The 23,264-nt window shown below is 39.1% G+C and overlaps 1 protein-coding gene across 6 annotated transcripts in view; it reads right to left on the bottom strand.

Annotated features, from left to right (window-relative positions):
* The window catches only part of TBL1XR1 (TBL1X/Y related 1), a 158,993-nt gene that overhangs the window by 56,059 nt on the left and 79,670 nt on the right, over nucleotides 1-23,264 (bottom strand). The window lies entirely within an intron of this gene.

Genomic DNA, 23,264 nt, shown 5'->3' on the forward strand with positions numbered 1-23,264 from the left:
CACCTATCCTCTTACATCTCTTCAGCAACTGGAGTACTTTCTTACTAAACAAAGTTAAAAAAAACTAATAGCAAGGTAGTTTCCTCATGTTTTGGCTGTCAAAAGCCCTATTACAAACCACTTCTTTTTTAAATTCCAAAATTATTTTGTTTCCCCATAAATACAATACATGGGGTCACTAGTCATTCCTTTTATTTCTTCCCACACCCTTAAAATAACATCAGCAAACTGCAGGACTATGGGCTGCAATAACAAAGTTGTGCTTTCCGCAGAAATGGACTGTCTTCATAGTTGGAAGTCAGATGCCCCCAAACCAAGGCTCTGGCAGGGGCTACTCTTTGTATAAGTGCAAAGGAAGGATCTGGTCCATACCATGCGTCTAGCTTTCAGGGCACACAGATCTGTGCCCTTTTCTCTATCTTGTCTCCCCCACTGCGGCTATCCCACAATGTCTATTCTGGGCTGTGACCAAAATTATTCTCCTTATAAGGATTGTCAGTAACAACTAGATTACAGCCTACCCTGATTACCTCCCTTTAATTCAATCATTTCTGTAAAGACCCTATCTCCAAATAAACTACATACTGACACACCTGGGGGTTTGGGTTTCAACATATAAATTTTATTGTCCATTTATTTACTGTAAGATTTGCTTATTTTTATGAGAGACACAGACCAGAAAACCATCCAGCGTGTGTGGTTTTGATTTGCATTCCCCTAACAATAAAAAAGGCTTAACAAACATCTTTTCTTGTGTCAGTTTCCTTAGAGAAGTGTCTGAGTACTCAAAGCCTGTTATTAATTAGGCTGATTTTTTTTTTTTGGTTTTATAAGCTATTTATATATTTTGGCTATTAAACTTTGCTAGATGTATGATTTATAAATATCTCTCATTTGGTGGAATGTCCTTTTGTTTTGATGATAGTTTCTTTCAATGTGCAGAAGCTTTTTTTAATTTAATGCAGTTCCACTTGTTGATTTTGGCCTTTGCTTCTAAAGTCATTGGGGCTTAGCCTCCAAACATATCTCTAAGGCTGATGTAAAGGTGTGTACTACCTATGTTTTCTTCTCTATAATTTATAATTCAAATCTTACTTTCCAAGTCCATTTTAATTTAATTCATGCAGTCTAGCTTTGCTCTACATTTTCTTTTCATATGACTACCCAGTTTTTCCCCAATGCCACTTACTGAAGTATCTGTCCTTGAATCCACTGTACCCTCTTGACCTTGTCAGAAATTGTGTGTGTGTGTGTGTGTGTGTTGTGTGTTGTGTGTTGTGTGTGCGTGCGCACATGCGCACACACAGGCACACATGGAAACATGGTATTTCTGGGCTCTCAATTTTGTTTCACTGATCTGTGTTCCTGTTTTTTCAACAGCAAACTATTTTGACTATTATTTCTTTGTAGTATAGTTTGAAGTCTGGGAGTATATTACCTCCAATTTTGTCCCTTTTTCTTGGGATTGTCTTTGATGTGTGGTTTCTTTGTAGTTCCAAATAAATGTCATGATTTTGTTCTATTTCTGTGAAGAATGTTGTTAGAATTTTAACAGGAACTGCAGTGAGCCTATGTATGGAATAAGTAATGTAGTTCTTTTAATGATTTTAATTTTCCAATCATGAATATGTAATATATTTCTCTCTCTTTGCACTTCTATTTCTTTCAACAATATCTTAGTTTTCAGTGTATACGTCTTCCATTTCTTATGTTAAATTTGTTCCACAGTACTTAATTCTGCCTGAATGGGACTGCTTTCCTGATTTCTCTTTCTACTAGTTTGTTATTTATATGTAGAAACAGTCTGTTCATTTGCAATGTTGTTTATTTATTTATTTACTTGAATTGCTTCTTACTAAACTATGTAAAAACCACATAATCTTAAAATTTGAATTGAAATATAAGGAGGACTCTTTGATTTGTCTCTTTTACTAAAAATGGCCTCCAAGAGCACTGGATTCATAGTACAGGCACTGAGGGGAGGGAAGAAAGAAAGGGAAGGAAAAAAGGGAGGGAGGGAGGAAGAAAGGGAGGGAGGGAGGGGGAAATACTGTATTTCTAGTAAGCCATAAAAGCAATTAATGACAGCCAAATAGTAGTTAATATTTCTTGCAAGTAAAACATTTGCAATGAAAAAGAACCACAACTCCATGGAATGGTCAGTTCTTTAGGGCCAAAGTAGGAAACTTGGAATAGCCTGCCATGCAAGAACGCCAAGCAAGTAGCCAACACTTAGTATCATGGCAATAGGACATAGGAGTTACAGTGAATTAAAACACCTCAATATTGGGCTGTTGAAAATGCCAGAATGCATTTATGCATAAAAAACAGGAGATTACGTCCAGACTTTTCTGACAACCCAATAGTTATATTCATTTACTCAAATAATTTTATATTATGATTTTTAAAAAATTCTATTTACTTATGAGAGAGCTAAGAGAGACAATAGCATTGGTGATGCTGGGGATTGAACCTGCACCCTAAGGGACATAGACATGAAAGGCCTTTTTTTTTTTTTCCCTGTCTCCATAGCCTGCCCAATAGTTGTTACTCTATGAAGTTACACTTGAGAATATCTCAATACTTAGTGTGCCTGCTTTGCCACTGATGCTACCCCCCCGGGGGGGGGAGAGGGGGGGAAGAGGGGGAGAGAGGGAGAGAGGGAGAGGGAGGGGGAGGGAGGGGGACGAGTTTTTTTTTTTTTTTCTTTAGGTGCTGTGGTCTCCCTCTCCCCTTGTCTGCCAAACTCAGCCAGAATAAGTCCTGACTAGGACAACGAAAGGAGGGAAAGAAATCTCACCTGATGAGTGCAAAACAGTGATGTAACTAGGAAACATCCATTTTCTATCTTTCAGAAAACAACTGTGCATCATTTATTTGTTTTCTGATATTTATTATTATTTAAAATTTCCCGCAATCTTAGATCAACTCGCTTCTTTGGTTAAAAAAAGTTAAGAAGTTCCTTCACTTTCTGTTCATTTTTAAAAAAAAAAAAAACCTACTTTTACTGATCTGATTATTTTGTGCTGAACTCTCTCAAGTTTATAGAAAGAAAGAAAGAAAGAAAGAAAGAAAGAAAGAAAGAAAGAAAGAAAGAAAGGAAGGAAGGAAGGAAGGAAGAAAGGAAGGGAACTGCCCAGGGGCCAGGCAATGCGCCTTAATCGCACACATCAGTGCCCAAGGACCCAGGTTCAAGCCCCTGGTCCACCCCCCCACCTGTGGTGGGGAAAGCTTCACAAGTGGTGGAGGAGGGCTGCAGGTGTCTCTCTCTATATATATACACCTCCACTCCTCTCAAGCATGTACATTTGTATGTCTTAACACCAAGATTACAAGTCCAATCAAAAAGCCAAACTATGTACAACTATATCAGAGAAAGCAAATACCCAAATACAGTCAAGGAAATAATGCCTCAGGCTCTAAGGTCCCAGGTCAAATCCCCAGTTAACACCAAAACCCAGAACTACACAGAGCTCTGGCCTCCTTCTGCTTCTCTCTGTGTATGTCCTGTGTGTGCGCACACACTTCTTTCTATTTTTTAATCATCTTTATTTATTGGATAGAGACAGCCAGAAATTGAGAGGGAACTGGGGGACAGAGAAGGGGAGAGACTAGAACACCTGCAAAACTGCTTCACCACGTGCAAAGCTTTCCGCCTTCAGGTGGGGGCTGGGGGCTTGAACCTGCGTCCTTGTGCATTATAACTTGTGCACTAAAGCAGATGCACCACAGCCTGGCACCAGCACATGCTCTTCTCTCTGTCTCTCATTAAAAAAGAGAAAAATAAAATATTTTTAAACATGTAAGAAATCTTTATTGCCTATTTCCAGTGGGGAGGGGGAGAGTTTGAAACTGAAAATAACAGCCAAACTTCTAACACTGACTTCCCTGACTCCATTACCCCTAACCTTCACGGTTCATTTTCTCACTTGAAAATACCTCCCACAGGGAGTCGAGCTGTAGCACAGTGGGTTAAGCGCAGGTGGTGCAAAGCACAAGGATCAGCATAAGAATTCCAGTTCCATGACAGGCTTAGATTTCAAATAAATCCTTCTCACCTTGTTACTTACCGGTCATCTCTTATCAGGTACAACAAAATAGACCCCTTTGTGGGCACCCCCATAGGATCTTGCCCTCAACTTGGATCAACAACGGTAAAGAATGTTCCATCCTCCGAAGGGAGGATGAACAACATACGCTAGGCTACACCTGAGGAAGATGGGTCCTGATACTGGGGCAGTTTGGAACATTCCTACTCATGATCACAGAATATGAGCTCAGATCTACAGGGATGCAGAAATCACATAGGCTCTTAGCTGAATATGAGCCTCAGATCATATCAAATCAATGGGGTTTACAGTCAACAATATTTATATCCCTTTCCCATACTAGGGCGCTACTCTCTTCCCTGCTCCAGCTTTCTGGTCCTGCTCCAGCCATGACATCATCTCCCCAGACAATAACTTAGATCCACCTGTATATAAGATACCAGGCTGGGGACGGGGGGTGGACTAGTAAAGCCACAGGCCCTTTGGAATATAACCAAAATATACCTAGCTATCTACAAAATGGAGGAACCCCCCCAATTCTTCATCTGCACTATTCCAGCCTTTAAGTTCATTACTGCTCAACACTTTGTTTGGCTTTGTAAGTTAACTCTCTTTTCAGCCACCAGGTTCCAGATGCTAGCATGATGCCAACCAGACTTACCTGGAGAGACAACCCCACCAATGTGTCCTGGAGCTCCGCTTCCCCCCAGAGACCACCCCCACTACAGAGAGAGAGAGGCAGGCTGGGAGTATGGATCGACCAGTGAACGCATATGTTCAGCGGGGAAGCAATTACAGAAGCCAGACCTTCCACCTTCTGCATCCCACAATGACTTTGGGTCCATACTCCCAGAGGGTTAAAGAATAGGAAAGCTATCAGGGGAGGGGATGGGATATGGAGATCTGGTGGTGGGAACTGTGTGGAGTTGTAGCCCCTCTTAGCCTATGGTTTTGTCAGTGTTTCCTTTTAATAAATAAATAAATCCCAGCTCGAGCCCCTGGCTCCCCACCTGCAAGAGAGTCACTTCATTTTTCTCTCCCCTCTCTGTCTTCCCCTTCTCTCTCACTTTCTCTCTGTCCCATCCAACAATGACAAGATCAATAACAAGGGCAACAAAAGGGAATTAGTAAATAAATATTTTTTAAAAAAGAAAGAAAACACCTCCCACTAAGAACTAAGAAATGACCACCTCTCCCATTACATGCCAGTCTCCAGGACACCCTAATTTCCCCACTCCAGCATTTACATTTCAGCTGACTGATAAACAAATGTATTTACAACTTTTCAGACTCTCATAACTCAACACAGTCTCAGTCAATTTATATTCCCTAACTCCAAGTGTGCTTCTCCACATGTCCATAACTATGAGTGATTCTACCAGGCATTACACGATATACCTTGGGATCCTGTTGGATTTCACTTACTACCTCAGCTTTTACCTGCAATCTTTCTAAGTCTATTTTCTTTTTTAAAAAATACTTATTTTACTTATTTTTTCTCTTTTATTGCCCTTTGTTGTTTTTTATTGTTATAGTTATTATTGTTGTTGTTACTGATGTCATCATTGTTGAACAGGACAGAGAGAAATGGAGAGAGGGGGAGACAGAGGAGGAGAGAAAGATAGACACCTGTTTCATCGCCTGTGAAGTGACTCCCCTGTAGATGGGGAGCCAGGGGCTCAAACCAGGATCCTTCCGCTGGTCCTTGCGCCTTGCGCCACGTGCGCTTAACCCACTGTGCTACCGCCCGACTCCCATTTGAGTCTATTTTCTATTACCTCTATGGCACCACTGTGAGCCAAACCTGCATCTCTAGAGCACTTATCACCTGTGCTGCTATAGCAGCCTCCTAGTCTCTTTAAGTCCTTTACTATTATTGACACCAAAGCATAAAACATAAATCTAAATATGTCATACATACAGTATATTCTACACTGCAGCTAAGTAGATTTGTATTACTCTGATATATTACAAACTCACACATTTCTTTTTGTTTTATCTGTGTGTTCCAAGCCAAGTGCTGAAATTCTTCTTTAAATGCTACCTTATAAAGTCTACTCTATAAACCTTGAAGATGTCTGGGCAACTTCCTCCTTGTACCCAAATAACAGGCTGTACTTTTTAATTACACACTAAAACCATTATTAAAATAGAAATTAAAATGTTAATCGTTTTTTCTAATGTTACTGCATTTTACATTAAATTAAATCATTTTAAGTTCCCTGAACGCCAGTTTCTTGTTCTATATAATAAAACCTGACCTGACTGGGAGTCGGGCAGTAGCGCAGTGGGCTAAGCGCATGTGGCACAAAGCCAAGGACCAGTGTAAGGATCCGGGTTCAAGCCCCCGGCTCCCAACCTGCAAGGGGAGTCGCTTCACAGGTGGTGAAACAGGTCTGCAGGTGTCTTTCTCTCCTCCTCTGTCTTCCCCTTCTCGCTCCATTTCTCTCTGTCCTATTTAACAACAACATCAATAACAACAACTACAACAACCATGAAAATCAACAAGGGCAACAAAAGGGAAATAAATAAATATTAAAAACAAACAAACAAAAAAACCTGACCTGATTGCTAGAACCCAGACCCTCACTCATGGCTAATTGTGCAGTCTTCCGGGTAAGCTACCACTTGGCTCCTGCCAAGTGATAATATAATATTTCTAGACTTATAACTGAAATCTCCTGAGACATCATCAGTTAACTTGTGGATGGAAACCTATTTAAAAAGCTATCCAATAACTAGCCAAACAATCTGTAGAAAGAGAATTTATGCATGTATGTGCATACACATGTATATAGATACATTATTAAATAATTTATCTTTTATTTCAAATTTAAAACTACAAATAATTCCTGGTTTATAATTATGTTGCTGTTGCTACTTTCTCCTCGTCCCAATGTATTTCCATCTGTCTGACTGATAGTGGCTCTGCCACCAACATTTTACCCCGCATCCAGCTGACTATAAGTATTTTCGTTTACCCTAACATTTTAAATGTTATCAATGTGACCATTTCAGTGACATAAAACAATTTTAAAATAAATATATATATATGTGTGTGTATGTGTGTGTGTGTGTATATATATATATATATATATATATATATATATATATATATAAACTTAATTTTCCCTAACTTGAACTATCTCATCTTCTATTATTTCTCAGAGTTCAAAATGACAATGTTTATAAAATTTCAAAAATGGGAGAATATAAATGACATTTTGGCTTTGCAGAAACCTATAAATCATTAAAGTCCTTTAGTTATCACTGAACACCACATTAAAAAGCATCTTGATATTACCAGATTTCTGTACTGAAAAAAAAATAAATAAATAAATCTATACAAATAATAGAACAGACCCCAAATTTAAAGAAATGTTATGGGAGTCGGACTGTAGCACAGCAGGTTAAGCGCAGGTGGTGTAAAGCACAAGGACCAGCATAAGGATCCTGGTTGGAGCCCTGGCTCCCCACCTGCAGGGGAGTCGCTTCACAGGCAGTGAAGCAGGTCTGCAGGTGTCTGTCTTTCTCTCCCCCTCTGTCTTCCCCACCTCTCTCCATTTCTCTCTGTCCTATCCAACAACTACTACAACAAAACAACAAGGGCAACAAAAGGGAATAAATAAAATAAATATTAAAAAAAGAAATGTTTTAAGTATTGAAATCAAATCAGGGGCAGAAGTAGATAGCATAATGGTTATACAAAGAGACTCTGCTGCCTGAGACTCTGAAATCATAGGTTCGGTCCCCCCACACCACCATAAGTGAGAACTAATCAGTGCTCCAATTTAAAAAAAAAAAACTGTTGCTGAAATCAAATCAGTAACCAAATGTTTCCAAGAATAAAAGGTCAGGCCCAGTTGCTCACACTAAGAGGTTACATAAAATGTTCAAAGAAGAACTAACAACTATCCTGTTTAAAGTCTCCCCAAAATTGAAGGGTGCCGAAGGACATAGCAAACACACCCTAGGAGGCTAAGATCACTCTGTTCCCTAAAGCTGCAAAGAACAGTATTGGGGGGCGGGGGTGGGAGGGGAGAAACCTATACAAGACTATCCCTGGTAAGCATTTGTGTGAACAATCTCAACAAAGCCTTGGTAAATCAAATCCAAAAAAACATCAAGAGAACAGCTCATAATATAATCATTCCCTGAAATATATTCTAAGGAAGTAAGGATGGCTCAATGTAAACATCTATCAATGTACTACACATTATGCTGCTGAAAAACCATTCAACAAAATTTAGCATCCTTTTATGATTGGGGGGTGGGGGAGAAGCAGCTTGATATACTGGAAATACAAGGAGGGAGCATTCCTCAACAAAACAAAGGCTGTTTGACAAGCCTACAGAGAACATTATATCAACCAAACTTTCCCTTAAGATCTAGAACAAAAAATAGTGTCCTCTTTCACCACCACTGGTTAACATTTTCTTGGAAGTTGTATCCAGAGTAAGAGGTATCCAAACTGAAGACCATAAATTAAGCTACAGCTATTTGCAGGTGACATGACAACATACATAGAAAACCATGATGACTACACATACACACACACACACACACACACACACACACAAAACTACTAGCAACAATAAAAAGAATCCAGTACAGTGACAGAATGGGGGGGAGGGGATCAATATGCCTAAGTCTGTTGCATTTGTATACACAATCAATCAGAGGAAAGGGAAATCAAGGAAGTGGTTTACAACTACACCTGGAAAGATAAAATGTGTTGTAGTATACGTGGAAAGTTGAAATATCTTTACAATAAAAATTATATAAAGGGGCGGTTGGGCAGCAGCGCAGTGGGTTAGGTTCACATGGTGTGAAGTGAACCTACATAAGGATTCCGGTTCGACTCCCCTGCTCCCCCACCTGCAGGAGGACCGCTTCAGAGGTGGTGAAGCAGGTCTGCAGGTGTCTATCTTTCTCTCTTCCTCTCTGTCTTCTCTTCCTCTCTCGATTTCTCTGACCTATCCAACAACAATGACAGCAATAACAATAATAATAATCACAACAGCAATAAAACAAAGGCAAGGGGGGGAGGGCAGGAAGAGCCTCCATGAGCAGTGGATTCGTGGTTCAGGCACCAAGTCCCAGCAATAACCTTGGGGGGGGGGGAGGGGCACGCGCACACACACACCAAAAATGGAAGAATTCTCCTGTTAAAGGATTTTAAAAAATAAACACTATCAAAAATAGCCATCTTATTGAAAGTGGTTTATAGGTTCAATGTGATCTCTATCACTATCCCAAGATATTTTTTTCAAGGAAATAGAGCAAACAATTCTAAAATATGCATGGAACTTCAGAAAACAATAAGCAGTTAAAGTAACTTTAGTAGAAGAGGAAGAGATAGAGGTATGAAACAATTATAATTTAAAGCTGTATGGTACTAGAACAGAAACAGGCAGGAGGGTCAATGTAATAGTATACAGCCCAGAAATAAAATCACAGATATATGGACAACGAATAAGCGAAGGGGTTAAGAATAATGTATTTGAGAAGACTCTTCAACAAATAGTGCTATGTAAACTAGGCAACCGCATATAAAAACATGACACTACAACATCATTCAGCACCATACATTTAAAAAAAAAAAAAAAAAAACCTTAAATTCGATTAAAGACTTGGATAGTAGGCCTCAAAGAAAACACAGATGTTACAATCCAAGATCTTAACATTTGGAAATTCAACTCAATTAGCAAGGGAAAGTAAATCAAGAATAAACGCAAAATTTTTAAATACCAAATAAAACCACCAAAAACAAAAGCCAACTTAGTAATAGACAATATCTGCAAATTACACATATGACAATAAATTAATATCCAAAATCCACAACTTGACGATAAAAAAAAAAACAACCCAATTAAAAGTAAGTTTAAAGAATCCAGATATAGATACATGACATCACACATCTTTATATTTTAAAAAAGTCAGCAGCAGTTATTATGATGGAAATACAAATTAAAGCCACAGTGTGATACCACGTCACACTGGGGAAAAAGACCTATATTAATCATCTCCTTTGACTCATCTTGGATGGATCTTGAAGGAATCATGTTAAGTGAGGTAAGTCAGAAGCAGAAGAATGAAAATGGGATGATCTCACTCATAGTTGAAAAACAAAATCAGAAGGGAAAACACTAAGCAGAACTTGGACTGGAGTTGGTGTACTGCACCAAAGTAAAAGACTGGGTTGTTTGGGGTGGGGGTGGGGGGGTTTGAGGTCCTGGAACATGACGGAAAAGTGGTACCTAGTGGGGGTTGTACTGTTACGTGGAAAACTGGAAAATGTTATGCATGTACAAACTATTAAAGAAATTTTTTTTTAAACTTGGAAAAAAAAGACTAGAGAAAGAGTCTAATGGTTTCTTCTGAGAGCATTTTCAAAATAAAAAAAATCCTTAGAGTCCAACCCCTATAAACTATATTTGACTCTGAACCTATTTTAACTACCTATCATCAAGCTTTATGTATTATAAGGTTGTCTTGTGTTCTCATGTCTATTATTCATATATGGTCATCTTTCTGCATCCTAAATAGTTCAGAGCTCAGTAAAATGTCAGTAGAGGGAGCCAGGCTGGTTGAGCATACATCATATAGACCATGGACCTGAGTTCCAAGTCCCTTATCTTTATGCTGGTCCTTAGGCTTTGCCCAACTCCCAAAGTCCTTTATCCTTACCTGCAAGGGGGTGTGGGAACTCATGGGTCATCAAGCAGTGCTCTTTACCCCTTTCTCAATTTCTGTTTTCTACCAAATAACAATGAAAAAATAAAAATAAAAGAATAATAAAAGTAAAGGTAAGTTGGACTTCAAACGCAATTTGCTTAATGTCTTGGCTCTGTAAGTATAATGAAGTACGGCATCCTTCATTTAGTCTTAATTACTCTTTGGCAAAATGATGAAGTCATGATAATTTAAGTTTTATATAATCTTAGTGATCTAATTTTAGGAAACCATCAGGGGATTGGTCCAGTTTCTCCAGATCTTAGCAGTATACAACTTTTTCATTGCTTTAACTACTTGTTTCTGACAAATAAGCAGAATCTACAGAAGAGGTAACTATGCCTAGCAAGGTCTAGAATCCAGCAATCAACAGATAGATACACAGCACAAAAATGTAAATATAATTTAAAACTTTCTAGTGCCCACATGAGAATTTTAAAAAGAGGTGACAATTGTTTACAAGATTTTTAGTTTGTCTAATATATCCAAATATTATTTTTGCCACTAGTGTTTTAAATCAATTTTTATTGATTCTTCAAACTCTACATTTATATCAAATCTCAATTGTGACTATTCATATTTCAAATGTTCACTTGTGACTAGTGGTTACAGATTTGACAGCACAGGTCTAGATTTGGGGGGGTGGAAGGGCAAGGGAAGAGGAAGCAAAAGCAACCAAGAGCTAAGGACTGAAATGAGTAATTTGTTTTAAGACATATCTTTCAAGATCGGCGTGTTTAGGGTAGTATGGCAAGATATACTGTATATATACACACACACACACAACACTGAGCAGTAGTGAGGTTTCCCGTTACGTCTCAGGGAAATAGATCAGAGTTTGTTTTCTAAATAAAGTATCATCCCTTATATGGGTTGGGCCACTAGAAGGAAAAGATTTTTTTAAATTAATTTATTATTGGATAGAGACAGAGATAACTTGAGAGGGAAGGGAGAGATAGAGAGGGAGAGACAGAGAGACACCTGTAAGACCTGCTTCACCACTCATGAAGCTTCCCCCTTGCAGGGGTTTGAACCTAGGTTCTTGCACACTTCAGTGTGAGCGCTTAACCAGGTGAGCCACCGACTGGCCCCAGGATTTATTTATTTATTTTTTAAAGGTATGCACATCACCTCTTTTGTTTATTGTTGTTGTAGTTGTTATTGTTGCCATCGTTGTTGGTTAGGACAGAGAAATGGAGAGAGGAGGCAAAGAGAAAGAGGGGGAGAGAGAGACACCTGCAAACCTGCTTCACCGCCTGTGAAGCGACTCCCCTGCAGGTGGGGAGCCGGGGGCTCAAAACCAGGATCCTTACTCAGGTCCTTGTGTGCCTTGCCCCATGTGCGCTTAACCTGCTGCACTGCCGCCAGACTCCTGATTGTTTCGGTGCCTACACTACGAATTCACTGGTCCTGGGGGCTATTTTTTTCTTTTTGTTGCCCTTGTTGTTTATCATTGTTATTTTTGTTGTTGTTATTGCTGTCATTATTGATGGACAGGACAGAGAAATTGAGAGAGGAAGTAAAGACAGAGAGGGGGGAAAGGAAGATAGACACCTGCAGACCTGCTTCACTGCCCATGAAGCGACCGCCTGCAGGTGGGGAGCAGGAAGCTCTTACCAGTATCCTTAAGCCTGTCCTTGCGCTTTGCAACACATGCGCTTAAACCGCTGCTCTACTTCCCGGCCCCCTAGTTTTTTTTTTAATAAAAGCCACTATTTATTATATGCTACCTATGATTGAGGGAATTATCATATATACGAGCTATATTAAATGGCATTGTAAAATAAAATATGCTTGAAGAGTACAGTATTCAAATCAAATGCTTTACTATTTAGGTGGATTTTTTTTTTGTTTGCTTTTTTAGGTACTGAAATTTAAGCCAAAATATTAAAGAATGAAAAGGGGGAGTCGGGCGGTAGCGCAGCAGAAGGATCGGTGTAAGGATCCGGGTTCCAGCCCCCAGGTCCCCACCTGCAGGGGAGTCGCTTCACAAGCCATGAAGCAGGTCTGCAGGTGTCTTTCTCTCACCCTCTCTGTCTTCCCTTCCTCTCTCCATTTCTCTTTCCTATCCAACAACAACCGACGTCAATAACAATAGCGATAACTACAACAACAACACAAAAAGGGGGGGGGGGGCAACAAAAGGGAATAAATGTTTAAAAAAAAGAATGAAAAGGAAAAAATTGTTCAAGTTGCTTTAAAATGCTAAAACCTCCAGATATTTTAGTTGGTGTGACTTTGATGAGCTCTGCAGTAATTTTACCCCTTGTTTTGAATAAAAAATAAAGGGGGGGGGCGCGCAGATAGTAGCTCAATGGGTTAAGCCCACATGGCGTGAAGCACAAGGACTGGCATAAGAATCCTGGTTCAAGCCCCTGGCTTCCCACCTGCGGGGGGGGGGGTGTGTGTGTGTGTGTGTGTGTGTGTGTGTGTGTGTGTGTGTGTGTGTGTGTGTGTGTGTCTCTTCACGGGTGAAGCAGGTCTATAGATGTCTATCTTTCTCTCCCCCTCCTCTCGATTTGTCTCTGTCCTATCCAACAACAACAACAATAACAATAACAAGGGCAACAAAAGGGGGGATAGCCTCCAGGAGCAGTGGATTCATAGTGCTGGTATTGAGCCCCAGCGATAACCCTGGAGGCATAATAAATAAATAAATAAATAAATAAAGCAAAAATTGGATTTTATGCAAATATTGGATCCAACCCCAGTCTCATCATTCTACAGTTCCTATCTTCTCCATGTTAAAATATTGGATTGCTAGAAAAGTCATGATGCATTTTTGCATAGAAAAACAAACAAAAAATACATCATGACTTTTCTGACAACGCAATATATATGTCCAGATCCATTCTCAGAAGAAAGGACAGAACTATGGAAACAATACTTGGTTCAGAGTTTAGTCTATAAGGACCAGAGAGATGATACAGTGGCAGCTCACTGAATATTCACACCAGAGTCCAGAGGCCCCAGGTTCAACCCTCATTACCACTTATTGCCAGTGGCATGGAAGGCTCTCATGTGTCTCTCGCTCCTTTTAAAATAAATGCTCTTTTAAACTTCAGACTAAAATTTCTTATCGAGGTGACTATAACCAAGAATATGAAAGATACAGCGACCAGGCAGTGGTATGCCTGTGCATTTGGCTCACATTACAGTACACAAAAACCCAGTTTCTAGCCCCTGGTCCCCATCTGCAAGGGAGAAGCTTCAAGAGTCGTGAAGCAGTGCTGGAGGTGTCTGTCTCTCTCCCTGTCTTCCCCTCCCCTTTCAATTTCTCTCTGACTCTATCCAATAATAAATAAAATAAAAATGGCTGGTAGGAGCAGTGGATTCATAACCCCTGCAGGCAAGAGAGGGCAAGGAGAGGCGAGAGAGGGGAGGGAGGGAGGGAGGGAGGGAGGGAGGGAGGGAGGGATATGAATCACCTCAGAATCGAGGCATTTAACTAAAGTCTCTTTTAAAAACATGTATTTTATACACACACACATATATACATACACACACATTATATATATATTTTTTATTTATATTTATATATATATATCATGTATATGATAGAGACAGAAGTGGAGGAGAGGGGGAGCTGGAGACGGGGAGGAAGAAATACACCTGCAGAGCTGCTTCAACTTGTGACGCCTTCCCCCTGCAGGTGGGAACCAGAGGCTTGAACCAGCAGCCTTGTGCACGGTGATGTGTGCACTTCAACAGGTGCAATACCGCCTGGCCCCTTAACTAAAGTCTCTATCATAGAACATTCGTTTATATTTCTCCATTTGTTTTGATTTTGATCAAAATGTCTCTTGGTGCTGCCTACAGGAATATGGTTTTAAATTTTAAATGAAAAATAGATCAAATGCTGTGTGGTCTAAAAAGTCATTTTTTAATTATCTTATTATAATGAATGCTCCCAGAAAATATTTGGGTGAAAAATTAATGTCAAATGGGATGCTCCTTATATTCATATTCTCTGCTTCAGAGCAACTTTTTCAGGGAGTAAGGGAGAGAATCAAAGGGACAAGAGGAAGCTCTCTCTAATGTGGGGACCAGGCATGAGCCTGGGATGCTCTCCCAGCTGAGCTTTTATTTTATTTTGTTTTTTTTGAAAGAACTCCCTGACAGTAGGAGATAGTAATCATAAGGAACGAAGGAAAACAGGTATAATAATGCATCTCTGTTCCAATAAAGGACAGGTGGGGAGGGAGAGTGACTAAAATTACCTGACTTTAAAAAGGAGGATGAAAATACAAACATTAATGACTGCTAAAACTGGAAATTGCTATCTGCTACATATCAAACTCTGGAATATCACAGTAATGTCTCTTTGGAGCAAAAAGGGGGGAGAGTAATTATCCACTGAAGTGACGAATTAATGAATAAAAGCATGGAAAGAATCAGATTATAAATGGCTTCAATATGCCCATTAAATATAGAATAAATTGTAATTCCTAGGTTTTTGGCTGTATTACTAGTATCTGACCATGAAGCCCAACTTTGACTGTGTCAGAATTCATTACGGCTGAATGCAACAAAATATATATGGTTTGAGAAGGTGGAAAATCTTAAAAACGGCAGAAAATAATCACAGATAGGACGTGTTCTTTCAAAGCATTACTCCATTAAAAGTCCATCCCATGTGGGGTAGATAGTATAATGGTTATGTTATGTAAAGACCCTCTCATATCTGAGCCTCCAAAGGCCCAGGTTCAATCCCCCATATAACCATAAACTAAAGCTTATCAGTGAGTGTTCTGGTTTAAAAAAAGGAGTGAGAGAGTGAAGTAAGTGAGTGAGAATGGATGAATATGAGAATGGAAGAAAGAATAAGGGACAGGACAAAACAGAACTTGGACAGGGTCTGATGTACTGCACCAAAGTAAGGACTTTGGTGTAGGGGGGGAGGGTTGAGGGCTTGGACTATGATGCCAGAGGACCTAGAAGGGGTTGAATTATTACGAGGAAAACCCAGAAATGTTATACATGTACAAGAAGCTATCGTACTTTATTACTGTATTTTATGCTTGACAGGAAACCATTAATCTCCCTTATAAAAAAAAATTAACTCCCCTTCCCTAAAAAAAGTCTGTCCCAGCATGTGGGTCTATCTGTTTCTATTATCTATCTTTATTTCACTGTCTTACTGCTGATTACATGGTGTCTATAGTGAGAAATTAGAGAATAAACAACAAAATTGTGTGAAGCATGAAGGCCAGTATTTTAAAAAATAACAATAGCAATTTCTAATATTATAGTTAATATAAGGATTAAATTTATGTAGAATTCAAGTTTTTAAAAAGTTTGAGACATTCAATCAATTTTCCCCTCTCATATTAATTGATAGTGTACATAAACACTCAAACTTTTTAAAGCACAGACTGAATCTTTCTAATACATAGGCTGAGTCTTTGATATGTTGACTCGCTTAAAAGCTTAGTCCAGGGAGAACAAAAGCAACTGGTGGCATAGCTATATACAAATAATGTCAAAGGACATAAAATATGGTGAGGGTGTGTATGACATAGCAAATCTTAACAAAGGGATTCTTCAAAGTTAACCCAATTGCCAAACAATGTGACCATTGCAATAACTATCTACTGTTTTCTTAAATCCTAAGACAATAGGAATCTTCCGCTTCTTCTATAGAGCCTATGTTTCTCCCAGTCCTGGAATCTCTGGGGTGGGGCTCACTTCCCTGCATGCTTCTCTCAAGTCAGGCCAAATGATTGCATCTGCCGATTCCAACCTAATCAATGCAACGAGTACCATCTCAGCATGCTTCACCTCAGACTGTGTACAGAGACGTCGGGCATGGAATGCCAACCCTTCACCCTCATCACTCGGATGAGACATTTCCTTTCATGGTATTCTCTAATTCCACTTCAGGAGGTTCACTTCCTAACAAAGTCCCAAGACCAGGTCCCGGGAGATAGAGCAGATATTCACATGTATCCATAAATTAGGGCAAAATATATACCTGAAAGCAAAAGTACACAATAGTCTGCAGTGAGTCAGTATAAAGTTCCTAATGAAATAGTATCTCATTAAGTTTCAATACCCTCCTCACATGCATCCTATTATAGTTCTCTCACTCACTCCAAAGCTAACCTTATCAAAGCAAGGACTGCAAACGCTGAGTAAGGACTAGAGACTGGCATACTTTAATGATGACTCTTTAGTCACTATCAGGCCATTCCACCAGCTGGGGCCCTAATTGGGGAGTCCTGAGAACCCCCCAAAAAGACGTGATGGGCCTAGACCTCAAATAAATCCCTCTCTCCATTGTTACAGATCATTTCTATCAGGAACAGCAGAATAGACCCCTTTGTGGGCCCCCGTAGAACCTTGCCCTCAACCTGGATCAACAATAGTAGAGAATGTTTCCATCCTCCGAAGGGAGGGGATGGACAACATACTCTATGCTACACGAAGAAGATAGGTCGATACTGGGGCAGCATGGAATGTTCCTACTCATGCTCACAGAATGTGAGCTCAGATCTAGAGGGATGTAGAGGTCACACAGGCTCCTAAGCTAATTATGGGCCCCAGATCACATCAAATCGATGGGGTTTACAGTATACCCCTTTCCATACTAGGGAGCTACTCTCTTCCCTGATCCAGCTTTCTGATCCTTTTCCCAGACATGACATCATCTCCCCCAGACAATAATTAGGATTCACCTGCATATCACATTTCAGGCTCAGGCAAAAATAAAAATAAAACAAACACACAAAAACACTAGTATAACTACAGGCCTTTGAAATATAACTAAAATAGGCCTACTGGCTATCTACAAAATGGAGGACCCCCCAACACTTCATCTGCACTATTCCAGCCTTTAGGTCCATGACTGTTCAACAATTTGTTTGGCTTTGTACGTTAACTCTCTTTTCAGCCAACAGGTTCCAGATGCTAGCAGGATGCAACAGACTTCCCTGGACAGACAACCCCACCAATGTGCCTTGAAGCTCTGCTTGCCCAGAGCCCTTCCCCACTAGGGAAAGAGAGAGGCAGACTGGGAGTATGGATGGACCCATCAACGCCCATGTTCAGCGGGGAAGCAATTACAGAAGCCAGACCTTCAACCTTCTGCTATCCCACAAGGATCTTGGGTCCATACTCCCAGAGGGTTAAAGAGCAGGAAAGCTGTCAGTAGAGGGGTTGGTATACGGAAGTCTGGTGGTGGGAATTGTGCGAAGTTGTACGCCTCTTATCCTATGGTTTTGTCAATGTTTCCTTTTACAAATAAAAAATTTAAAAAAAAAAAAAAAAGAATTCAATTTTGGTTTTTTTTGCCTTTCTGGTTCCATTTTAGACAGCAGTATCAGACACAGCCATCAAGTGGTAAAGATATAGAAGATATAGGAGACCAGTCAAAAACAAACAAACAAAGAAGCCCAAGGTGCATATGTTCTTTTTTTTTTTTTTTAAGTTAATTATTTATTGTTTTTGTTTTCTGTCATTGCCAGGGCTCCACCACTCAAAGCTGACTTTCAGATCCAAGTGAATTATTTTGTCGGCACTTCTCTGCTGTTTTTAATAGAAGATAAGTCATAAAATTTCAGAGAGACACATGTTCAGATTCAGATATATGCAAATTTATTTAAAAGAAATTCAGCTTGTTGAATTCTTCTGCCCAGTTCATTAAGGACTGTGTTTTGTTTTTTGATGCAATCCTTTTATTATTTTACTGTTGCTATTTCAGTGTAATCCTTTTACTATTCATCTGAACAGTTGATTCTTCCGGGGCTTAAATTCTCAACCAGATGAATATTATACACAATGCTATCAATGTAGCAATGCCATTCATTCCTCAGTGAGACCAATTCAAAATCGTATGGTAGTGGAATATAAGTGATAAATAATAACAATGAAGTGTTCTGTTGTGAACATCCATATGATGTGTTTGAGAAGTGGGCAGATCGATCACTCACTCCTTAATATATACAATGCTTTGTAGAAGCTACCACACAACTCTTTGGAGTTGTATCTTCAGTCTATAAAGCCAGTTTTCTTAGGATAATCAAGTTTTGGAGTAAAAGATGTCAACAAAACACAACAGAACGGCAGATGAATAGGAAGAGTTTCTAGTTAATGAGAAAACTAACAAATAGATTGGAATGACCACTGACGCAACAGAGGCTGGCAGCACCCAGCCCACATCCGCTCATTCAACTTTGCTCAGCAGTGAGGCAGCTTGACAGCATGCAGAGCCCCTCACTCAAAACACTGTGGGACCACTTCTTGCTACACGTGCAGTGAGGGAGAACATATTCAAGTGCTCCCTCACCTCTCCCCTAATCCATCAGTAAGGAAATAAAACACACTGCCCCAGTTACCTTGTTCACGAAATAGAAAATTCAGAAGCACGTTCTAGACTGTCTACTCCTGAAGTCCCACATGATTAAAGACTCAACTACCCAACAGTAACCTACTTTTTTAAAACAATATTTTTATATTTATTTATTTCCTTTTGTTGCCCTTGTTTTTTAATCTGGTAGTTATTGTTGTTGTTAGATAGGACAGAGAGGAGGGGAAGACAGAGGGGAGGAGAGAAAGACACCTGCAGACCTGAAGCGACTCCCCTGCAGGTGGGGAGCTGGAGGCTTGAACCAGGATCCTTATGCTGGTCCTTGCACTTTGCGCCACCTGCACTTAACCTGCTGCGCTACCTTCCGACTCCCGAGTAACCTACTTTTTAAGGCACTTGCGCTGGCCTCCTTATCTTCTTTTTCGGACTTTATCACTGTAACTTACAAGATTGACCTGTCAATAAAATGGCTATAACTACAGGTTTGACTTCAAGAGAATCAAACCCAAGACAAATAAATGGTCATCAATGCTCTACTCTTAATAGAAAGACCTTCGTAAACCAAATTATTCTGCCACTCCCACATGCCAGAGCTGAGCACTGCTCTAATCTCATTCTCTCTGTGTCTCTCTCAAAGATAAATAACTTTTTAAAAGTTAACTTTTAGAAGTTATGACACTGTAAGATCTGTGCAACAAAATTAGGAATCCCAAAAGTCTTACTAAACACTCCAAGTGAGAAAACAGGCACACTCATATACAGTTGGGTGGAACATAAAACAGCATGTCTACAGAAGGGGCTTTAGAAATATCTTCAAAACTGCATGGACCGTTTATGCTCACCCTGAAATACTTGAGAAAGCAACAGTACCAGCACCAATGGTAATGGACTACCTACCATGCAGCCATTAAAAATGAGGACTAATTCGATATGCTATTATTTTAAGTATATTAAAGATGAGGACTAACACGATACACTATTTTTCAGACGTTTAAGTATAATACATGAGGTAAGAAAACAAGGCTGTATCTCACTATGAAGTAAAGGATTTTTATATAATTATGATAAAAGAAAATTCAATCAGAGATTCCAATACTACAAATAACATGACATAACAAACATATCCATTTGATTACATGTAACAGATTATCTCAATTTGGTTTTGATACTAAAAATAACATGAAATGTATCTATTCGACTACATGTAAATTAACAGATCATCTCAATCTGGTACGGAGGAGAAAAATCACAACTGTATTTACTTCAAGTACTTAGAAACAAATATTTTGAGTATGTATGTTAGTGGAACGTGAGTCCAAAATAACTAGTTTTGAATAAACACAAGGATAATGCTGGCTTAAATATGGAAATATATACTTATCTAACAACCACACACCCGGAAAGGTGCTTCAAAAGTGGTATTCACTGAATAAATGAATGGAACAACATTTTAAAAAAATAAGAAGAAATATATATTTGTAATTATGTGTAAAAGACTATGTGTAAAGGCTGGGGAGATAGCATAATGGTCATGCAAAAGACTCTCCTGCCTGAGCTCTGAGGTCCCAGGCTCAATGCCCAGCACCACCATCAGCCAGAGCTGAGCAAGGCTCTGGTCTCTCAGTCTGTACCTTTCCACTCTGTACCTCTGTTACATAAATACACACACACACACACACACACACACAATTTATGTATCATGTATTTATAATATTGTCATTTATATAGAAAAGTAAGTCATGACTTTTCAGAAAACTGAAAAAATTACTTATAAGCAGGAAAAAAGAACTAAAACTAAATGAGTGTTTGCTGATGGTTAAGAATCATCATTGATGGCTCATCCATAAAACTATGTTACAGAGGAAGAGAATCACAAATGTTGGCAAAAATAGAAATTAGAAACCCTGTGTACCACTGTGTGACGTGAAAGATGGTACAGCCTTTTTGGAACAGTGTAAAAGGTCCTTAAAAAAAAAAAAAAAGCACACCCATATTTGCCATAGCACTATTCTCAAAAGTCAAAGGTGAAAACAACTCAAATGTTCGCTGATAGATAAACTATGGACTTTAGTGGATAATTTTTAACCCTTTCAAAAGGAGAGAAACCACATCGCAGTATCACATCATGAATACATTACAGGATATTAGACTGAGTTGTCAGGAAAGTCATGACCTATTTTTCTATGCAAAAATGCATCATGACTTCTCTGATAACCCAACAAATAAGCCAGTCACAAAGTCAACTAAGAAATGAGTTCACTTGTATGCGGTATCTTTTTTAAGTAGTCAAACTCAGAAAAGAAAGGAGAAAGTAGTTGTTGCCGACAGCTGAAAAAAAGGGGAAAATGGAAGGGCTTTGTTCAGTGTTTCAGTTTTGCTACATGAAAAAGTTTAGAGTTCTCTTTTACAATAATATAAATATACTTAACACTAGCTGGTGAAAAAGATCAAAGTACACTGACATCCCTTTTCAAGTAAAAAAAAAAAAAAGAAATTTGTCTATTTTAAAGTGTGATAATGATATACTCCTTTACTTTCCACAGAAACATGATGAGTTACTTATGAGTAACATCAGGCATAAATATATGTATTGGTTGTAAAGTAGTCAGGAGTAAGGGCTATGGGGATATACAAGTGCAAGGTGACTGAAACTACTATAAACTTTATGACTACTATAGTTGAGTTAGAGTTCATTTTGTTATTCTCTGGTGTACAAGTATATATGTGTGTGTATATATATATATATATATATATATAATAGTAAAAATAATGCACAACTGCTGATCAACAAGTTCCATTACTGTGGTGAGAAAAGTAGATGTGAATCAAAGATTTGGCACAGTTATGGTTAAAAAACAACCATGCAAATGTGAGACAAAAAGAAAAATTATAAATCCTTCAAGGAAATCATTATCAAAAGTCATGTGAAGGGTGGTGTAGGGGTGGTAGAGACACTGTATGCTTCCTGCCACAAGTCACTGCTTAATGAGGAAGAAGATAAAACATTAGACAATAAAGGTTTAATCTGGAGCACTATGGGATCTTTCAGGTTCATGGGGGAAAACGCTATTTTGAAGCAGTAACTATACATTTACTAGGATGCAACGCAAATGTATAGCAGTAAACTCCAGTGTCCTCAACTCAATAGTAATCGAGGCTGCTACAATTTCCATTCAATTCCTCTCTTACACTAACACGTACAAAGAACTAATTAAAGGCACAGGACCAGAAGACTGATCACCCAGCAGGGCACATACTCCAGCCCTGACACCATATGGCAGGTGTTGGGTCACTTGGGGGAAACTACATCCTGAGGTGTCTCCCTTTCTCTGTTTTCCTTAAAATATTAAGAGCGAAGGCAGTGACTGCCCACACCAGACTTTCATGCCTAAGGCTAAAGGACGCAGGTTCAATCCCTGGAACCACCACCAACCAGGGATGGACACTTGGAAAAATTAAAATTTAAGAAGACGAAAAGAAAACCTAGAGCCAGGAAGGATGCAGTGGAGGGAGAATAAATTACTTAAAACTGATTTTAGAGATGTTCAAAAAAAAATTAACAAATGTGTTTGAAATAAAATGATTTAAAATGCAACCTTTAAATTGCCACCACCCCAAAATGAAACAAAACAGAGTAGATGGTGAAAAGCACCAAAAAAAAAAAAAAAAAAAAAATCAAAAAAAATCAAAAAAAAATTCCACTTGGAGATAAAAACTTCTGAGAAGAGAGCAGGCTGCACAGCACCTGCACGTCCGACCAGCAGGCTCACGTAACTGGCTCTCTGGAGACCGGCCACCAAGCGTCAAGGCTTCACGTCAAGGCTCCGCCAACCAAGAAAGCTAACAAGTTTCAAATGTGAACTTCAAACAGAAAGCCAAGGGCAGATACTTCAAATGCCAAAGCTGATTTACCGTGGAGCTGCTTCTCACATGAGAAACTCTGCAGTGCTCCAGAAGATCCAGAGGAAACAGACTAAATAGTGGTTAATATTCATTAATATTAACTTAAGCATCTTAAATAAAATAATGATAAAAAAATTAAAAGGATAGTATATTTCATGAATTAACGAAAAAATGTGATTCTTTGTGTCAGGTGAAGTCAGAGGGGAATTTTTTGTTTTCCTGACAAACAGCCTCCCTAATTAAACAAAGAGAAATGGGAACAGGAAGAT

This window comes from Erinaceus europaeus, chromosome 14 (assembly GCF_950295315.1).
Source record: "Erinaceus europaeus chromosome 14, mEriEur2.1, whole genome shotgun sequence".
Taxonomy (NCBI): domain Eukaryota; kingdom Metazoa; phylum Chordata; class Mammalia; order Eulipotyphla; family Erinaceidae; genus Erinaceus; species Erinaceus europaeus.